This window comes from Procambarus clarkii, chromosome 60 (genome assembly GCF_040958095.1).
Source record: "Procambarus clarkii isolate CNS0578487 chromosome 60, FALCON_Pclarkii_2.0, whole genome shotgun sequence".
NCBI classification, from domain to species: Eukaryota; Metazoa; Arthropoda; class Malacostraca; order Decapoda; family Cambaridae; genus Procambarus; species Procambarus clarkii.
In genome coordinates this window covers 18,674,480-18,695,595 of record NC_091209.1, presented here as the reverse complement: position 1 = coordinate 18,695,595, position 21,116 = coordinate 18,674,480, and the positions used below count along the sequence as shown (strand labels likewise).

Genomic DNA, 21,116 nt, shown 5'->3' with positions numbered 1-21,116 from the left:
GATGGAATCACCGGGCAGATCAATGTTACCATGGAAACGCGTGATCAATAGCCGGGTGGGCTGAGAGGCGTATCCGGGCCGACCTGGTGTTGCAGGACGGGTCCTCTGGCAGAGTTGGCAAAGGGCGAGAAGGAACGTTTCGTAGGATACTTGACGGGCAGTGCTCCGCCTGGCAAAGTGGTGTTTGGCAGCGCTTGTGAAACAGACGCCAAGCACAGAGGGAGCAGGTGCAGTGAAGGGCACAATAGCGGGCCACAGAGAGGCGGTTGTGGCTGGTGTGTGGCCTGGCTGATGCGCCCCTCGTGCAAGTGGTGGCGCTGGGAGTGAGTGTAACTATTAGTAGTGTGGTTCCCTCCAGCACCACACTCCCGTGGCCGCCGTCACCGCGAACACAACGACCTCTGAGCTCCTGCACCACTGACACCAACCAACACAACAATCTCTAATAAATATCCCTCTATGCCAGTTACCCGCGAGGCTGCGACCGACCCACTGGGCCACCATATCCCCCAAACCCGACACCATAAATATCAACAAAAATTCATAATTTTCTCGCTGGAAAATATAGTTTACACTCTTGTTTGGACTTAGTGTGTGAGTGGTGATGAAGTGTGACTAGCCCGAGGCGGCGTGTACCAGCCTGGAGGGGCGTGAGGTTCGCTACCCCCACCACACTGGTCATGCTAGGGTCTCACACTATCCATCCTTACACCACTCATCAACTTCCTATATTCTGTTGACCCCGTCAGCGTCCGTGCGAGGGCACACGTGTCAGTAACCCTCCCTCAGTAGGCTCCACGTCCCGTTGTGGTCCGGTAGTGGCTCTCCCTTCTCTCATGTTGGCTGCCTTCTTCGCCTTAACCGACATCTTTCCTCACACACTACCTCGGTTTATCAGATTCAGAACCCAAAGTGTATACACGTAAACCTGAAGCGTAACCCACGACCACATCTGTGAAAGTCGAGGCTTCCGTCAGGAGGCGCGTGGCGGGACCCTCCGGCAGTAGTGGAGCCCATGTGTGTGTAGGGAGTCATGAAGGAAGTGTGGATACTTGCTGGTGTGCTCGCCTCGCCTCTACACACCCTACACATCCCTCACCATACATCTGTTTAAAGGTAAGTAACCTAACCTTGTTATACCGTCTTATTTACCAGTTCCTGCAATTTGTGTTTGACTTGGCTGTCGTATGTCTGTCATGGTTATATCTGTCGATTGTTGAATGTGTATGTGAACTTAAGCCGCAAGGTGTGTAATATGGAGTGTTACTGTGTTGCAGAGTGTGCAAAATAGAAGGTTTTTATCTCAGTGTCATTGAATTTGGAATAAAGTTGAGTGCATAGTTATGTTGAAAGTGTATCATGGTGATAAGAGCATAGATTTACTGTGATACGAGCATACACTTTACTTGACCTATATTGAAACTTTTACGGTGGCTCTGAAAAATACTTGAGTTGAGCGTATGAAGGAATTTCATCCGTCTGTAGAAGATGTTGTGTTTCGCTTACCTTGATAAGTCACTTAGCCTCAGTCAACGATAGTAAATGTGTTCTGGTCGTTTGTAGATCAGGATTGGGAGATTAGGCTGTGCACTTAAATTTTTTTTAGTCATGATTTTGAGATTAGGATATGTGAACTTAGATTTTTTTTAGTCAGGGATGAGTTTAGATTGAAATTTGTATTTATCAGGCTTGTATTGTGAGATTAGGCTGTATAAACTTTAGTGTTTAAACAGGGTTGTGAGACTAGAGTGTATGAATTTTAAAGTTTATTTAGGGTTGTGAGATTAAACTTTGTGAACTTTAATTTTTTAGTCAAATTGTGAGGGCAGACTTAGTGCGAAATAGTGAATAACCTGAACAGAAAATTTATAAACTACGAATTCGGTTGTTGACGCATTGTTTACTGACTTCCTCATTGGTAACATATAGTTTACCGACACCCCCCATTGGTGACATGGTTTACTGACTACCAGTGGTGACACATTATTGATTCCCACATTAGTGGTAAAGGGTTTACTGTCTCCCGCAGTGGCTATGCATGGTTTACGAACGCAGACAGTGGTGTCACGTGGTTTACTTGTTCCATCAGTGCTGATACATGGTTTAAGGATTGACACAGTGTTAACACAGTTTACGGACGACAACAGTGCTGACACACATGAGGTTTATGTATTCCCACAGTGGTGGTACGTGTCCGGATTTTGAAATCACGATTATGGGAAATAGAAAAATGTATAACAACACGCTTGTAGGAGAGGGGAGAAAAACAAAACAAAAAATAAAATCTCTTTGTCACTGTACCTGTTTAAGAGTGTATGGGAAGTTGGTCGAGCAAAGTTTAAAAGTTGTCAGGATTTTCTTATCTCAATTAGTTCACTACCGGCTTCTTTTTTACACCAGAAAATTAATCGTAGTCTCTGACTGTGAGTGCTCTTCGTGTCTCCACACTGTGGGTTATATATTGCTTTACTTGAAATATAATTTATTTTATTTTATTCGTATCTAGACGTGTTTTAGCTAGCTATAAGGTTAGAGTAAGATTAATTGGGGTGTCGCTACTGTCCAAACATATGGACACACTTTGTAGCTGTCAGGGTCTCACGATTCTAGGGGCCCCTACCAACCCCTAGAGTGGATAATTACTCGATCTCTCGCTGGAAAAGCCTGGGATTCAAATCCCTTTTCAAATTATATTTATTATATAAATAATCCTGCACTTTAGCAGACGGGCAGTGCCCATCATCTGGGTATGAGCCTTATTGCTTTCTCCAGGGCCTTCAGTGCTGTTAAAATGGCCCTTCAGTTGGTGTAAATAAAGCTAGATGATGGTGAATAAGTTGTAATAGTGAAACCATTACCGTTGATGATGTTGATAGTGAAATCATCTGATGATAACAGTTTTGATGGTCCAGAAGAACAAGAAACTGGTACTAGTGGTGACCCAGTATCTCACCAGGTAGTCTGTGATGATGGTGTTGCTGCAGATGGCATTTGCTGGTGATGGTGACAGTGGTGTAAAGATAGCCAGGTGGTGCTGATGATTCAAAATTAAACATGCGTAATTGGAAATCTCTCTGTAAGTGAAGCTATTTGTCTGTGGTGCAAGAGTAAAGGCAAATGTGGTGATAATACCAGAGTACACCAGCTGCTGTTATTGGTGGTGCAAGTGAAACAAATTATTTGCAAATGCAAATGTGAAACCCCGAAGGTGCAGGTTATTTCGTTGATGTGAGTGATAGGCTGCAGCTGGGTATGCAAGCTTGCAACAAGCTGGTTTTGTGGCAGAACATTTGTGGAAAGATGGCACAGGTGGCTAGACAGCTGTTTTGGTGGGCAGTGTTGTTGACATTGATCAGCTGGTGGTGGTAGTGTTGTTGACATTGTTCAGCTGGTGGTGGGTAGTGTTGTTGACATTGTTCAGCTGGTGGTGGGCAGTGTTGTTTACATTGTTCAGCTGGTGGTGGGTAGTGTTGTTGACATTGTTCAGCTGGTGGTGGGTAGTGTTGTTGACATTGTTCAGCTGGTGGTGGTAGTGTTGTTGACATTGATCAGCTGGTGGTGGTAGTGTTGTTGACATTGTTCAGCTGGTGGTGGGTAGTGTTGTTGACATTGTTCAGCTGGTGGTGGGTAGTGTTGTTGACATTGATCAGCTGGTGGTGGGTAGTGTTGTTGACATTGTTCAGCTGGTGGTGGGTAGTGTTGTTGACATTGTTCAGCTGGTGGTGGGTAGTGTTGTTGACATTGATCAGCTGGTGGTGGTAGTGTTGTTGACATTGTTCAGCTGGTGGTGGTAGTGTTGTTGACATTGTTCAGCTGGTGGTGGTAGTGTTGTTGACATTGTTCAGCTGGTGGTGGGTAGTGTTGTTGACATTGATCAGCTGGTGGTGGTAGTGTTGTTGACATTGTTCAGCTGGTGGTGGGTAGTGTTGTTGACATTGTTCAGCTGGTGGTGGGTAGTGTTGTTGACATTGTTCAGCTGGTGGTGGGTAGTGTTGTTGACATTGATCAGCTGGTGGTGGTAGTATTGTTGACATTGATCAGCTGGTGGTGGTAGTGTTGTTGACATTGATCAGCTGGTGGTGGGTAGTGTTGTTACATTGATCAGCTGGTTGTGGTAGTGTTGTTACATTGATCAGCTGGTGGTGGTAGTGTTGTTACATTGATCAGCTGGTGGTGGGTAGTGTTGTTACATTGATCAGCTGGTGGTGGTAGTGTTGTTGACATTGATCAGCTGGTGGTGGTAGTGTTGTTGACATTGATCAGCTGGTGGTGGTAGTATTGTTGACATTGATCAGCTGGTGGTGGGTAGTGTTGTTGATATTGATCAGCTGGTGGTGGTAGTGTTGTTGACATTGTTCAGCTGGTTGTGGTAGTATTGTTGACATTGATCAGCTGGTGGTGGGTAGTGTTGTTACATTGATCAGCTGGTGGTGGGTAGTGTTGTTACATTGATCAGCTGGTGGTGGTAGTGTTGTTGACATTGATCAGCTGGTGGTGGTAGTGTTGTTGACATTGATCAGCTGTGGGGTAGTCTTGACATTGATCAGCTGGTTGTGGTAGTATTGTTGACATTGATCAGCTGGTGGGGTTGTATTATTACATTGATCAGCTGGTGAGGTAGTCTTGACACTGATTAGCGTATGGGGTCGTATTGTTGACACTAATCGGCTAGTAATGGTAGTAGTGTTGATATTGATCAGCTGGTGGAAGTAGTTGTTCCAGCTAAGTGTTTAGCTAGCTGGTGCTGCCGCTGCAAGTGTTTAGCCAGCTGGTTGTGTTGCAAGTGTTAGCCAGCTGGTGGTGTTGCAGGTGTTAGCCAGCTGGTGATGTTGCAGGTGTTAGCCAGCTGGTGGTGTTGCAGGTGTTTAGCTAGCTGGTGGTGTTGCAGGTGTTTAGCCAGCTGGTAGTGTTGCAAGTTTTAGCCAGCTGGTGGTGTTGCAGGTGTTTACCCAGCTGGTGGTGTTGCAGGTGTTTAGCCAGATGGTTACAAGTGAATGCCGTGCTGGTAGTTGAACAAGTGTTCACCTTGCTATTGGTTGTTCAAATGTATAGCGAGCTGGTAGTGAATGTGGTGGCTGAAGAGCTCCCTGAAACTAGCAGTTAACCTGGACACATCATCATCAGACATGAATAAATGATTTGCACTGCTGGCATTTCTAGCGTGAGTTTAGTGTAAGACAAACCTGATATTACCAAGTCAGAAGGATTTTGTAATGATCCCGCTAGTGTTTGAGGAATTGGTTATGTTGTTATTAACTAAATGTAGATACAGGATGAGAGCTACGCTCGTGGTGTCCCGTCTTCCCAGCACTCTTTTTCTCGTATAACGCTTTGAAACCACTGAGGGTTTTGGCCTCCACCACCCTCTCCTGTGTGTGAGTTGTGAGGTTGGCGAGCAGTGTTTCTGGCCCGCATCTTCACCATTCCTCGCTCACTCAACATAAACCGGAAATTTATGAAAGGATTAACATGTCACCTGTGACGTGACGACTCCAAGGAACTTATGAAATCTTGTTTAAAGGAACTGCCTTTGATAAAGCTAACTGCGTTTAGGTTAAAGCCGTTTTTGTTTTCCTACTATACACAAAATAGCTGCATAATATTAATGTTTCTTAATACAGCGCTTGTTGTGTACTCTCAAAGGTCTGACGTATATTACTGGAAGTGACAAGATATAGTTATAGAAATATACTATTCTGGATAGATTAAGGCGAGTTACTTTACTTCAAGGAAGGTTAGCGTGTTAAAATTGTTAGTTGCGTTAATTCAGTTAGAATTAGGTTAGGTGTTATAAGATTTGGCTAGTAATGCAAGCTCAGAAACGATTACAATGTGGTAGATAATATATATATATATATATATATATATATATATATATATATATATATATATATATATATATATATATATATATATATATATATATATATATATATATATGTCGTACCTAGTAGCCAGAACGCACTTCTCAGCCTACTATTCAAGGCCCGTTTTGCCTAATAAGCCAAGTTTTCATGAATTAATTGTTTTTCGACTACCTAACCTACCTAACCTAACCTAACCTAACTTTTTCGGCTACCAAACCAAACCTAACCTATAAAGATAGGTTAGGTTAGGTTAGGTAGGGTTGGTTAGGTTCGGTCATATATCTACGTTAATTTTAACTCCAATAAAAAAAAATTGACCTCATACATAATTAAATGGGTAGCTTTATCATTTCATAAGAAAAAAATTTGAAAAAAATATATTAATTCAGGAAAACTTGGCTTATTAGGCAAATCGGGCCTTGCATAGTAGGCTGACAAGTGCGTTCTGGCTACTAGGTACGACATATATATATATATATATATATATATATGCGCAGAGAGAATTTTTCAACTTCCTTCTCAAGTTAAGGAAAACATAATGAAAATATAGAAAATTCGTGCTAGAAACATTGATCTCACTCTTTCTGTCATATTCAATATTGTATATTATATTATTAATTTTCTTACGGATATTTTCCATTCTACGGAAACATCTTCTACCATCTAGAGGGTGAAGAAACACTAAAGCACTTAATCTTTCCATTTTATTGTTCGACATTTCGTCAGCGATGTGACCCCTTCAGGAATACACACTATGCACTATAGACACAGGTATACTAAGCTTACAGGATTGTTTGATGAAGATTAAGCCACCCAAGAGATGGCACGGGCATGAATAGCCCGTAAAGCTTACATGGAGAAACACGTATATTTATTAGTGTGGGTTCACTTCTCTCTACGTTGTTATTGTTGTTTTAGATTCAGCTACTAGAACAAAATTTCTATGCAGCATGGGCTATGGTGAGATCGTAAGTGGAGGCTCTTTGGAGTCATTATCTGTACCAATAGGTGATACTGGAGATATGGGGATGGGGTCCGTGAACGAGCCAATCCAAGATCATAGGGCTGGTGAGACCGGTGAATTGATGGGTTACTCACGTCGCTCACAGCTGAGTGCTCCAGAGGTCGACAGGGTTGTCGGCGGGGCTGGCAACAGTCGGCCGGTCTAGGGGGTGATGTCCGGGTGATACGAGAGGATTGGTTTCCTTATCCCAGTGCCCCGATGTTGGTAGTCTGGACGAATTTCCTTCTTCAAGGTGTCGTAGTCGCAGAGGTGGTCGAGGTTGCGGGACGACCATGTGAAGACCTCGCCCTACGTTGTTGTTGTTTAAGATTCAGCTACTGGGAACAAAAAGTTCCAAGTAGCACGGGCTACTTGGAACTTTCACGGGCTACTTGGAGGTGAGCCCGTAATGGATTTACCTGGCACAGGAGCGGGGCTGTAACTTTGCACACCCTCGCCCTACGATTCACCTAACTTTAATCGTAGAGAGCGCCTGAGAATGGGGTGAGGTGATTGCTGTCTAACGCCATCTATTAGTTGTCTCGCGGGGGTGCTATCTTCCCTCTGGATCAATGGAGACCCATCAAATAACTGTATGCTCGAAGTCGAATTCACTTGAATGTTGATTAGTGGTGTCAGATCCTGAATGAAACAGAACAAGAGTCAAATACTACCACAATATGTGTTGCCTATTCACTAGGGTGTTTAACTAACCTATGATCTTCGTATAATATAAAGGCCAATTAGGAGAAAGATACGTTAGGTAAGTAATTATCAGGAGAGTGCTAAGCCATGGTGATAATAACTAGTAAAAAATAATTAAAGTATAATATTTCCATGATTCAGTGCTTAGCTTTTATGAAAATCATGAAGTTATTATTTAGTCCAATTTAATGCATTTTTTGTATTGAGGCAGGTATTTTCTCTCCTGATTCAATGTATGACTAACTATCCTGTGAGATGGGGATATTAGATGAATTTATAGCTAGTTTTTGGCCTACACTGTAATCTTTCATATAGTATAGGGTGGCAGCACATTGTTGTGTATAACTATGTTTGTTAATAAAAAAATGATGACAATATAGCACTTCAAAGGAACAAATCCACAAGGGCCGTGGTCGTACATAATCGTACTCGTACCGTGACCGTACGTACCAAGTGTAGTGTAGTGCACTTCAAAGGGATATGAGGATAAGGATTTGGGATAGGACAGAGGGAAGGAATGGTGCACAACCACTTGGATCATCGGGGATCGAACGCTGGCCTGCATGAAGCGAGGCCATCTTTGTACCGATCTGTTCGGCTAGAAAGACACGGTACTAAACTTTTAATATTTTATGACATCAAACCGGCAGAGACATAAGCATTATAATGTCAGCACTGTGGAGAAATGCCCGACAAACCACTGGAACATTATCTAACACAGTGCACAGTTACAAACCCATTAAGATTTCAACTTAGATTCAACAGAGCAGAAGTTGTTTAACACATATGGCAAAATCTTACTGAAGCGACCATACGAGTCATAAATACTCATACTCCGCCCAAGTAAAACAGAAACAAGCAACACTTAGTGGGCCAGCCAGAGGCTTAGGGCCCGCGCAGGAATATCCCTGAAAAAAATTAAGCATTATTTTAAGATCTTCACTATGAAAATGTATTTGTAAAGTGTTGTGTCCCAAATGCTTGACTTACCGCACGAGAGGTGTGGAGCCACACGTTCCTCCAGTGTATAATCTGCTTGGTGAGGTCTTCAATATATGCATGGCTTTATTATCACAATATATGTAGAGAATATGAGACAATTACGAGGCTGTGTATGAACACGTTGTACTGAACGGGGTGAGAATAGCTTGAGCTACCTCATCCCTTTGTGTGTGTTTTACCTCAATAAACTTATTTCAATTTCAATTACGAGGCGAGAGCACTAAGCCACTATAACTATGAACAAATCCACAAGGGCCGTGACGAGGATTCGAACCTGCGTCCGGGAGCATCCCAGACACTGCCTTAATCGACTGAGCTACGACAGGGTTAAGAGTGGGATAGGTGAACGGAAAGCAGGAACCACTTGGACTATCCAGGATGGTACGCGGACCATGTAAGAAGCAAAGTCGGAGCTGTACCGACCGTCTTATTGGTACGGAGACATAAACTTACTTGAAGCACTTGTTCATAACTATGCTTGGCTTGAAGCTAGAGCCTGTAAACGTGTAATATATATATAAATATGTATAATGCAACAATAATCACAAAAACACTGATCCAAGTATGCAGAATAACCACATGTGAAAAATAGAGAATGCTTAACGCGTTTTCGGCTAATTCGCCTTCATCAGAGCAAAGTAGAATGAAGAACACGGTAATATGTACGGAATGCACGGTAATGTAGATCTTCATTCTACTTTGCTCTGATGAAGGCGAATTAGCCGAAAACGCGTTAAGCATTCTCTATTTTTCACATGTGGTTATTCTGCAAATATGTATAATATACATGTTATACAGAGAATATAAAGTGTAAAGACAGATGGAGAGTGCAGGTGGGGGCGACATTCACACCAACAGACACGTGAGAACAGCTCAAATATCTACATTTTTCCCCCCAAAGTCCTGCCTTATTCCGTCTTGTGAGTTAGGAAAGTCAGCCCATTTCCTTCCTGTGGTTTGCCATGTTTAAGTTAAACACTTACGATGGGGAAAGTCAAATTTGTACTTCTCTTAACTTGATTATGTTTGACGTTGTGACTCCAGACATGATTCAGTCGCCTTCACTCCGTAATGTAAATATAGACTGCTTAAGGAACTGGATAAAATCGATAGATAAACAGACGGAAAGAAAGTTCAAAACTCTGCGGTCATACTTAAGAGATTGAACGTGAAGAGAAGTGAACTATGAGGAGAAAGCGCCAAGCCATTACGACTACGTAGCACTTGGAAGGGCTCAGGATAAGGATTTTGGGATGGAATGGTGCCCAACCACTTGGACGATCGGGGATTGAACGCCGACCTGCAGCAAGCAAAATCCCCGCTCTACCGTCCAGCCCAAGTGGTTGGTTAGATTGAATGTAAGAGGAGAATACCTCCCAGGCGGGTCTTGCGGCTCGGGCAGGTAGGGTAAGGTCACAAGGGCTCAGCAGTGCGGGTGTGGCAAATTGAATTGCAGAATCCGCAGGAGTACGAGCCGTATGCACGGAGGAAATAACGTAAAGGAATAAGTGCAGGGAGGGTCGAGCCGGGGGCGAGCGCTCGCAGTGCCCGGAGAACACATCGGCTGTGTTGTTTATTACTGATACGCATAAAATTGCACTTTAATCTTAATCTATTGCAATTTTAATCTTAAAATTGCACTTTAATCTAAATTTAATATTAAATTTATTGTACGAGGTAACGACTATTGTGGCTCTTATGTAAGTGCATCTGTACATATTCAAACTTGTTATGTTAGGCTGTCTGGTGACACTAACTCCTGCAACACCTCCATTCTTCATAATATGGTGAGCATCATTGTGCTGCCGTCAGGAGCACTTGTGTTGCACAGCTCAGAGTACCTGTGTTCTCTGCCGTCCTCGTCACAAGTGGCATACAGCGAGGCTGAATATGTTTTACTTCAGTATCGCACGAAATCTTGTAACGGTGCTCCTTTCCAGACTTGCGAAGTTTGGGGAACACATTCCCACGTTATAGGAAGCTGAATTATTCCAGCTAAAATATAACAAAGTCTAAACACTTGTAAGGCGCAAATTTAATGGCTGTACAACCAAATTTATCATTGCCTTTGACGTCTAAAATGATTTGTGTTGATTTAATACAATTTTTGAAGCCTTGGAAATCCGATCATTAAAATTTCCCCTGGAATGATAAGCGTCCTTTGTTACTCTACTCGCTTATAATACAGTGGTCTACGTCCTGGGCTTACACTCTAGGAAGCCGGGTTCGACCAGCAGGTGGGACAAAAATATTTGGTCAAGTTTCCATTCACCCGATTCCTTTGTTCACCTAGCAGTCAATAGGCACCCCGGGAGTTAGGCCAGTGTTGTGGATTTCATTCCGGAGCAGGTCAGTATAGTTGGGGGGGGGGCTGGATAAGCCTAAATACAGGATTCCTGCCCTCGACAACGGGAATTATGTTCCTGCATTATTAATCAGTTCGAGAGTACAGCCTTCGGAACTCAGTAGTTCAGAAAGCTGGAAGTTTAGTAGTTTAATGCAGTGACTATTTTATTTTTTACATTTAAAGTGCTATTGAATTGAAATCCCTCGCTTCCTACCCATTCTATTTATTTACTATTCTTGTACCTTGCTTTAAGTTTGACTTATTTGTATATCTACTAAATTTCCCTTAGAATCTTATATAGCGTTATCATTTATCAATTGTTGTTTCTTTTTATGTAGTGAGGCTCAGTTCCCTTAGTTTTTCTTCATAGTTCAAGCCCTTCAGCTCAGGGACGAGTACTGTTGCATATCTATGGACCTTATGTGTTTTTTTTTAGTTGGCGGCTTTGATGTCGAGTCTTCATACTAAAGTGCGGGTTGTGTATTACGCTTGGCTGACTCCTTTGCATAGGAGTATCAGTTACTGGCTGATATCTGGACGTTGGCCAGCTTCGTGTACGCTTCTGGTACTGTTAAGAGAGAATGCAGTCATTTTCCCTCAAATTGTGGGAGTGAGGATCAGTAATTTCCAGTCTATTGGATATGACGGAATCAGCTGACATTGTAACTATAAGGTATGAAGGATAGATGAAATTGTTTATGTAATAAACTAAGATGAGGTCTGATAAAGACCTTTTGTGCCCTCTGTAATGCTTTTTGCGCTATTGCTCACAGGATGAGTATGGGGTGCACAATAAACTAGCCGCCTTCGGCGGCAACAATAAAAAAAATCAATCGGCTACATGTACAGTACAACTGTAATTATCATTGATTTGTTACCCAGTTGTATGTTCCAGTGTTTGGCAGTAACAAATATAACGCATTCTGAAATTTATATTATTATTATTATAAAAGTAGCGGCTTCAGTAGCAGAAGATGTAACATTTAGTAGCTTTCAAATCATCGTAAAATAATTTTCGTGTCTTTAAACTGAACGTTATAAATCACGCCTAACCCCATAGCCAGAAACCGACAATTAAAACTATCCTAATCTAACCAAATTTGTAGCACTAGCCTAGGGCCACCTCTTGCATAGCCTCATTGTTCTCATTCCTGTGCAAGGGCTACCTTCCTCCAGCCTCGCCTCAAGTGCTGTCGGAAAGTGTATTTAATGGCGCCGTCTATGTCCTGGTCACTGTCTCTCACCACCTGTGCCCGTCTACCCCACCTGTCACAGTGGCGCCGTCTATGCCCTGGTCACTGTCTCTCACCACCTGTGCCCGTCTCCCCCACCTTTCACAGTGGCGCTGTCTATGTCCTGGTCACTGTCTCTCACCACCTGTGCCCGTCTACCCCACCTGTCACAGTGGCGCCGTCTATGCCCTGGTCACTGTCTCTCACCACTTGTGCCCGTCTACCCCACCTGTCACACAGGCCACAGTGGTAAACAGAGAGAAAGGTAATACAAGTGTAACAGGAAACAGATTCCGCGAACTGCCTCTCTGCTATATACAGCTCTTCCTGTCTTTTTTTCTTTGGTTTCTGCCTCGTGAAGTTTGTATTTTTATTCCTTCTCTTAGCTACGAACTTTATTGATTTTGTGTTTGTTTTTATTTGTTCTTTCTGTGTTCTTGGCGGTGGCGACTGTTAGGCCTGTCGCCTTTTTTGTCATTGGTCCGGGGATGTTTTCTTTGTTTTCTCTCAGTCCGGTTCACCTCTCGTCTCAACCGTGTATTTTTACTATTTTTATTTTTACCAAAGAGTTATTGTCTCCTGTTCCTTAATGTTCCGTTCTTTGTCTCCCTCTCTCGCTATGGATCTCTTCTGCTGTCTCCCTCTCTCGCTGTGGATCTCTTCTGCTGTCTCCCTCTCTCGCTGTGGATCTCTTCTGCTGTCTCCTGCTCTCGCTGTGGATCTCTTCTGCTGTCTCCCGCTCTCGCTGTGGATCTCTTCTGCTGTCTCCCTCTCTCGCTGTGGATCTCTTCTGCTGTCTCCCGCTCTCGCTGTGGATCTCTTCTGCTGTCTCCCTCTCTCGCTGTGGATCTCTTCTGCTGTCTCCCGCTCTCGCTTTGGATCATCTCTTTGCCTCTTTTTCCCCCCCAGTGTATTGTGTGTGTGTGTGTATGTACGTGTATTTGTTTTGTGTCTTCTCTCTTGCTATGAACAGCTGGTTTTTCTTGTTTCAGTTTCTCTTTTTGTTTGTGTTTTTATTGCTTTTTACTTGTTGTTGTCAAGGATTGTATATTTTTATTTATTTTATTCAGGTTTTGTGTCAGGTGGTGAGCTTAAACTGGTCCTGTTCTGCTGCATTCATATACAGTTCTGCCAGGTGTGTTCTACAGTTCTGCCAGGTGTGTTCTATAGTTCTGTTAGGTGTGTTCTACAGTTCTGCCAGGTGTGTTCTACAGTTCTGCCAGGTGTGTATTGAATGTCTTAGGTTTCCGTTTGATAACGTGAAACTATCCACGTATTGGCCTAAAATTGATAACAGCAATAGTTCCAGTTGTCGGGGACAGAAAGCCTTTATTTAGTTATCGAGGGCCCCTTGACCAACTACTGACCTTTCCCAGGATGCAAACCTCAACAATTGGCTTATTTACGGCAATGTAAACAGACGCATGAGATGAAAGAAAGCTTACTCAATCGTTTCTGGCCTGCCCTGGATGTATTAAGTGAACATAGTACATAAATTGTATTAAATTAGGCATAAGAATAAGTATAGTAAACCTAGGATTGTTTATTTAGACTTGGAACAAGTTAGGTAAGGTAAACTCTATACCAATTGTACAGAGTTTGTAAATAAGTTGTAAATACTATTCCAATACTATATCCGTTGTATAAGATACACTAATAATGGCGGGGGCTTATTTTAGGTGCAGTAGTCCATATTATGTACGTTCCATCTATAGTCGCTATGTACTATATGCTAGGTACTATCAGCTGTGGATGATGGGCAACCATTTGGATATTGCAGAACAGTGCAGGACAATGGCTCGGTCATCCAATGGATGACTGTCACCAACACCTCGCCGTGTTCCCCATCCTGTTAACTGTAGGTCTAAATAACGCTCCAGAGACATTGGCAACAGTAACAATGTTACTGTACGGAACACCTGTGTCAGGAGCGCCACACAGAAGCCTAGGGCGCGGGCAACAGTATGTCTGAAAAAACCTTCGACGCCATAACTGGCATTAGTCTCTTTTATATATTTGTTTATTTTGTGCGTGCAGGGATCGACGCCATGTTTGAACATTTTTGTGAAGTATTTTTTTATTCAAAGAATTCATATGTTCGTATGAAATAATGAAACTGTTATCAGTACCGGTAATCTGGTATCATTTTGTTTGAAATGTGTTGTTTAGTTTAATCTGAAACTAGATGAAAATACGTTATTATAAATTTATAACGAACATATATGGGGTGACATTGTATGTATCAGTAACTATTTCGCGCCACTGTAGGGTAATGGGTGTCTTCTGCTGATATATGACGTTATTTGTCAAGATATTATTTAATATATCCTAATCTTAAATTTAAAACTTTCTACATGGGCTAATTATAAATTTCACTCATTAAATTATCAGACATGTTATGGTGATGTTTTGACACAAGATGCCGGGATATATATATATATATATATATATATATATATATATATATATATATATATATATATATATATATATATATATATATATATGCAACAATGATCACAAAAACACTGATCCAAGTATGCAGAATAACCACATATGAAAAATAGAAAATGCTTAACGCGTTTTCGGCTAATTCTACTTTGCTCTGATGAAGGCGAATTAGCCGAAAACGCGTTAAGCATTTTCTATTTTTCATATGTGGTTATTCTGCATATATATATATATATATATATATATATATATATATATATATATATATATATATAACTAATGCGCATATATATATATATATATATATATATATATATATATATATATATATGTCGTACCTAGTAGCCAGAACGCACTTCTCAGCCTACTATGTAAGGCCCGATTTGCCTAATAAGCCAAGTTTTCATGAATTAATGTTTTTCGACTACCTAACCTACCTAACCTAACCTAACCTAACTTTTTCTGCTACCAAACCTAACCTAACCTATAAAGATAGGTTAGGTTAGGTTAGGTAGGGTTGGTTAGGTTCGGTCATATATCTACGTTAATTTTAACTCCAATAAAAAAAAATTACCTCATACATTAGGAAATGGGTAGCTTTATCATTTCATAAGAACAAAATTAGAGAAAATATAATAATTCACTAAAACTTGGCTTATTAGGCAAATCAGGCCTTGAATAGTAGGCTGAGAAGTGCGTTCTGGCTACTAGGTACGACATATATATATATATATATATATATATATATATATGTCGTACCTAGTAGCCAGAACGCACTTCTCAGCCTACTATGCAAGGCCCGATTTGCCTAATAAGCCTAGTTTTCATGAATTAATTGTTTTTCGACTACCTAACCTACCTAACCTAACCTAACCTAACTTTTTCGGCTACCTAACCAAACCTAGCCTATAAAGATAGGTTAGGTTAGGTTAGGTAGGGTTGGTTAGGTTCGGTCATATATCTACGTTAATTTTAACTCCAATAAAAAAAATTGACCTCATACAAAATGAAATGGGTAGCTTTATCATTTCATAAGAAAAAAATTAGAAAAAATATATTAATTCAGGAAAACTTGGCTTATTAGGCAAATCGGGCCTTGAATAGTAGGCCAAAAAGTGAGTTCTGGCTACTAGGTACGACATATATATATATATATATATATATATATATATATATATATATATATATATGCAATTGACGATCACAAAACACTGATCATTTTATGCGGAAACTCCACAAAGAAATATGAAATGAGGTGTATACACCTCATTTCATATTTCTTTGTGGATTTTCCGCATATATATATATATATATATATATATATATATATATATATATATATATATATATATATATATATATATATATATATATATATATATATAATAATTTATTCAGTCATTCTTGCATATACAAGCTGGGGCGTTTAGCCGTAGTTTTGAAGTAAACAGTTTAATTACAAAGGTTTAAGCAGATGGTGTGTGGGGATTACCATGAGGCAGACAGCCTATTATATCGCTGATGACTTCTCGTGTGGGAGGCCAGCTGCTCAGGCTACTCATTAATGGTTCTCAGTTGTTGTGCTCACCGTAACTTGTGGCAGAGTGCAACATCCCTCCGAGTGGTGGATGAGGTCCACACACGCACTTCATCTACCAGCCCCCCCTTTTACCCCTCTCCACCCCCATCACCGCTCTTCCCTATACTTCAGCTAGCAAACTTCACCACCCTTCTACAGCTTCCCTTCACCCAGTGCCCTCCCTTCGTCTCATTCGCGGTGTAATGATGCGGTTAATCACCTCTAACGGGCAGCACGTACAGAGGTGACGAGAGCGGCGGTGTGGGGCGCGGCTCTCCTGGTGCTCTACTGCGTAATACTACCTAATGCTGCCTAAACATGCACGCCCACACCCCTTACTTTGGACGTTGTGGCAAATTAAGAGAACGGGTTGAATAAGTATGGGTTAGCCTAATGTGGGCAGTACGAAACCTTGTTAGAGCTGTTTCCCAACGTCTTGGCATGCTTGGTGGTCCAGAGACTAGCCAACCCATGTAACTGTAGTAGTAGTAGTTACTTTGTTTGGGCGTGAACCCACTCTTTGACTTCGGGCGAGAACCCTTTTTTGAACTGGGACCTTCCGGCCCACTCCTCGCAGCGGCGTTGCGGCTCTAGTTTTTTGTCTTGCGGCATTCTTCATGTGTAGCCTTTCGGCGTTTTGTGGGACATTCGAGTATACCTCGGATACATGCAGCATTTGACCATTCTCCAGGATGCGACCCACAACCTTCGACTAACACCTAGGTGCCTAATCACTGCTATTTGAAGAGGTAATGGGTGTAAGGAGACTTGCCCATACGTCTCGCCCTGCCTGGGATCCGACGTCCTTTGTCATTACCTGTGAAATGTTGCAGGAGTCTTTGGATAAAGTCTCCATAAGGGAGATGGAGTTGAGTAGGAAGGTTAAAGGTTCGATCACCCCATTGGTCTGCACGTTCACATTGATATATATGAATGCTACTGTTATTGTACGAAACAGGTTATCATTTACTGATTATAGAGTTGGAACTTTCCATGCGAGAAAATGGAGTTGGAAGTATTAACTCTGGCACAAAACGCGGAATGCTCCATACCATCGCCAAATGTGCCATAAAGAAGCAAGAGGTGTGAAGGCGGGCAGGGTGGAGCTGGCAACCCCAGTACCTCCATGGGAAATGTTTACTCTTTTCCAGCTGAAGATTCCCGCGCAGAAACAGTGAATTCTCGCCGAAAAAAGTCAGCATTTCGCCGCGAGAGTTTGAATTTGCATATGGATATTCTGATATTGGATTTTCTGAAGATACTCTCAAAATTTCTGTTTGGTAACTAGGAATGTCAGTTTTGTCATAGATAGAAGTAGTTATATTACATGATATGTTCCTTGAGATTTACACCAGACAGCTTCCATTGTTTAATTCCACGGTGACAGCTCACCATACTCCGTGTAGTAGAGAACACAGCAGCGGCATCATCCCTCACCGTCCTGAACACAACGAACCAGAAACTGGGATTAGTGCCACCATTAAGACCGCTTGGACACGAGGAGAGCCTCAGGGAACTCTTTATGTAACTAGTGAGGATGAGAACCAGGGAAGACCTACAGGGAACACATGTCTCACACGTGGCCAGGGTGGACAAGTGTGGGTGGCCAGGGTGGACAAGGGTGGGTGGCCAGGGTGGACAAGGGTGGGTGGCCAGGGTGGACAAGGGTGGGTGGCCAGGGTGGACAAGGGCAGTGTGGGATCAGGGGCCTCAGGTGGGCCCTGGACACCAGTGAATGTGAACATATGGAAGCATCTGTGATGATGGACACAGACATAGTCTGTGTCCTTGTCTGTGACGTGAGAATGAGAGGCTACGGGAGCAGCACAGCACCTTCGGGAACCCAGCTTTTCATAGTGGATGGCCCACATTTACTCTGTTAACTATTTCACTCTGGGTTCTGTGCGTTAGGAAGTTAAAGATCCATCTCCCTACTGTGCCAGTAATTCATTTTGTGTACAAAAAACACCGTGGTCACATTTGTCACCTGTGTCTGCGAAATCTGTGTATATTTCATAGGCATTTTTCCTTCAATGGCATCTCTCCCGGCAATGGCACCTCTCCCGTCAATGGCACCTCTCCCATCAATGGCACATCTCCCATCAATGGCACCTCTCCCGACAATGGCACCTCTCCCGGCAAGATCCAGTAAAACCACTCTTATTCTTCCCAGTTAAGAATCCTCAAAGGCGGTCGTCTTTTCCTCTGGCCTGTCACCACCATAACGTCCCCGGCCAGACTTCATCCAGTCCGGCGCCCTCCCACTAATATCCAAACAAACCCCCTCCTCCCCCTCTCCTCCCTCCCTACCTCTTCCACCAGATTCACTTGCAATCCGACACACCCCTCAACCGTTCATCCCCCTCCGCCAGACCCCCACACAACAATCCTTTACCCGCTAGGCCCCACAACAGCCCCGCCCACTAAAATTCAGACTCCATAAAGCACCTATCAATCCCTCCCACGTTGGTCCCATGAACGGCCGTTAACCCAACTAGAGCCTTTTTCCCCCCTCCCGCAAGGCCCCACAGCAGCCCCCACAGCTGCCTCCCACAGCTGCCCCACAGCAGCCCTGGCAGAGAGACCCGCAGCATTTAGCGTGGTGGCGCAGGCAGCCTAGTCCGCCCGTCACTCACTCCTGCCTGGCGCCCTGCCATCCACGCACCCCACACCATCGATTCCTTCCCCTCCTCCCCTCCCTTCCCCTTTCCCTCTTTTCCCCTTCTCTCTCTCTCTCTCTCTCTCTCTCTCTCTCTCTCTCTCTCTCTCTCTCTCTCTCTCTCTCTCTCTCTCTCTCTCTCTCTCTCTCTCTCTCTCTCTCTCATACATCCTAATTTCCCCTCTCCTACCCCTTAGTCTTCTTTCTAACCCAGTGGTCACTCTTGTCTTTCCCTTTCACAGACACTCTTCCCCTCTCGCCTCTCTTCCTTCTCATCTTTCAACATTCTTCCTCCCTTTCCCTTCCCTCTTACACAGTCTTCCCATACATTTGTATCTCTCCATTCCTTTCTCTTGCGCACATGCGTCCCACACACACACACACACACACACACACACACACACACACACACACACACACACACACACACACACACACACACACACACATTGTCTATAAACACTTCATCAAACTTCCTCTCACTCTCAAAGAGGAAGAGCAGTTGATTGATGTTCGCAGTGATCATACATTATGGTTGATGCTTATGGAAGTACTACTTGTAACCCATGACACCTTACCCATGTTAGCTGGGGCTCCCCACACTCCCCCACCCCCCCCCCACCCCCATTACCCATGTCCCCTCACTCCTCCCCCACACTCCCCCCCCAACAAAATACAAAGAGGGAAAAGTACCAAAGAGTTAAAGGAGTGAATATTATCCACTGTTTTGAAATATATATAAAATTAATCCCCAAATTTAATCAAGCTCGGCTTTCTCATTAAAAGGTTAGTATATATATTTTTGCATTATAGTAGGTCCAAATTTCATTTGTTTAAATGTTTAAATAATAGGTAATTTTGTCATGGAATATTTTAACAACTTTGTCACGATTCTCCAGCATTTAATAACTTTTAATATGTGTAAATATTTTGCAAGCTTTATATTAATTTGTCATTGTGGAAATGTTGTATTTTGTGTATATGTGTGAGGGGAGTACAGTATATGTACACTGTATGGCCTTAAGTAATGTATAGTATTATTAGTCCTAATGAGAGTGTGTAAATACAGTATATACAATATATTAGGGGGAGTACCCGGCGGTGCCCGGGGTAGGTTGTCTCTCCCCCGTCACTCCACCCCTCTCTTCACACACCCCTCTCTTCCCTCCCCCTTTCTCCCATTACCACCCATCTCGTCCTCTCCCCATTTCCCACCTCCACCTACATTTCCCTTTCCTCCATCTCCCCCCTTGAACCCCTCATCCCTTTCTCCTTGATCCTCCTTCGTCCTCCCCCTCCCCCCCCTGTCAACGCCTTACCTATCCCCTTCCCTTACCCCCCCCCTCCCGCACCTATCCCCGGCTCGACACATTTTGACTCGCCAAGCTGCAAGTGGGTGCCGACCATTGCCTGTATGTGGCGCTGTTTGGTGTCCGGAGTGGCACTGAAGGGGTGCCTGGCACCTCACCGGGGGGGGGGGGTGGCACCTGAGACTGGTTTATCGTTAAGTGGTGTGGTGGAGGGGGCGGTGGGAGGCACCTCTGTGGTTTATACCACACTGTTTGATCTTGTGCCAGGTTAGGGAGGTGTGTGTGTGTGTGTGTGTGTGTGTGTGTGTGTGTGTGTGTGATCTGTGTGTTCACTTATGGCTCACCTGCACCTTTGGTGTCTATCCTATCACTCGTTATGTTGTTGCACCTGATGAATGTGTTCTTATCTACTATCAGGTAAGTTACGGGATCGCCATAGCCCGTGCTACTTGGAACTTGTTCCCAGTAGCTGAATCAATAACAACAACAACATTATCTACTATGCCAATATCTCTTTGTATCTCATACGTCGCAGTCATGTCTGGTCGTTCCCAGCTGTTATCTAATGCAGCAGAATTCAGTACCATCAGTCTTTTATCGTGCTCTAGCTCTCTGAGTTCCATGACCTCTTAGTTCCATGACCTCTTAGTTCCGTGACCTCTTAGTTCCGTGACCTCTAAGTTCCGTGACCTCTTAGTTTCGTGACCTCTTAGTTCCGTGACTTCTTAGTCCCGTGACCTCTCAGTTCCGTGACCTCTTAGTTCCGTGACCTCTTAGTTCCGTGACCTCTTAGTTCCGTGACCTCTTAGTTCCGTGACCTCTCAGTTCCATGACCTCTTAGTTGTGAAGAAGTCTAGTCAGGATATGATTGACCTACAGCAGCATGTCAAAATTATAACTAATTATACCTAATGGGTATAGGGACTACCTGTCTCTCCCGTTGACAATGTGTAGGAAGGGG

At 43.1% G+C, this 21,116-nt stretch overlaps 1 protein-coding gene across 1 annotated transcript in view; it reads left to right on the top strand.

The window, feature by feature from the left end:
* Positions 1-375: 375 nt before the first annotated feature.
* Axud1 (AXIN1 up-regulated 1) overlaps positions 376-21,116 on the top strand; it is a 73,443-nt gene continuing 52,702 nt past the window's right edge. The window contains exon 1 of the mRNA XM_045756059.2: positions 376-1,116. The gene's annotated coding sequence lies outside the window, so the exon portion shown is untranslated. The remainder of the gene's footprint in view (positions 1,117-21,116) is intronic.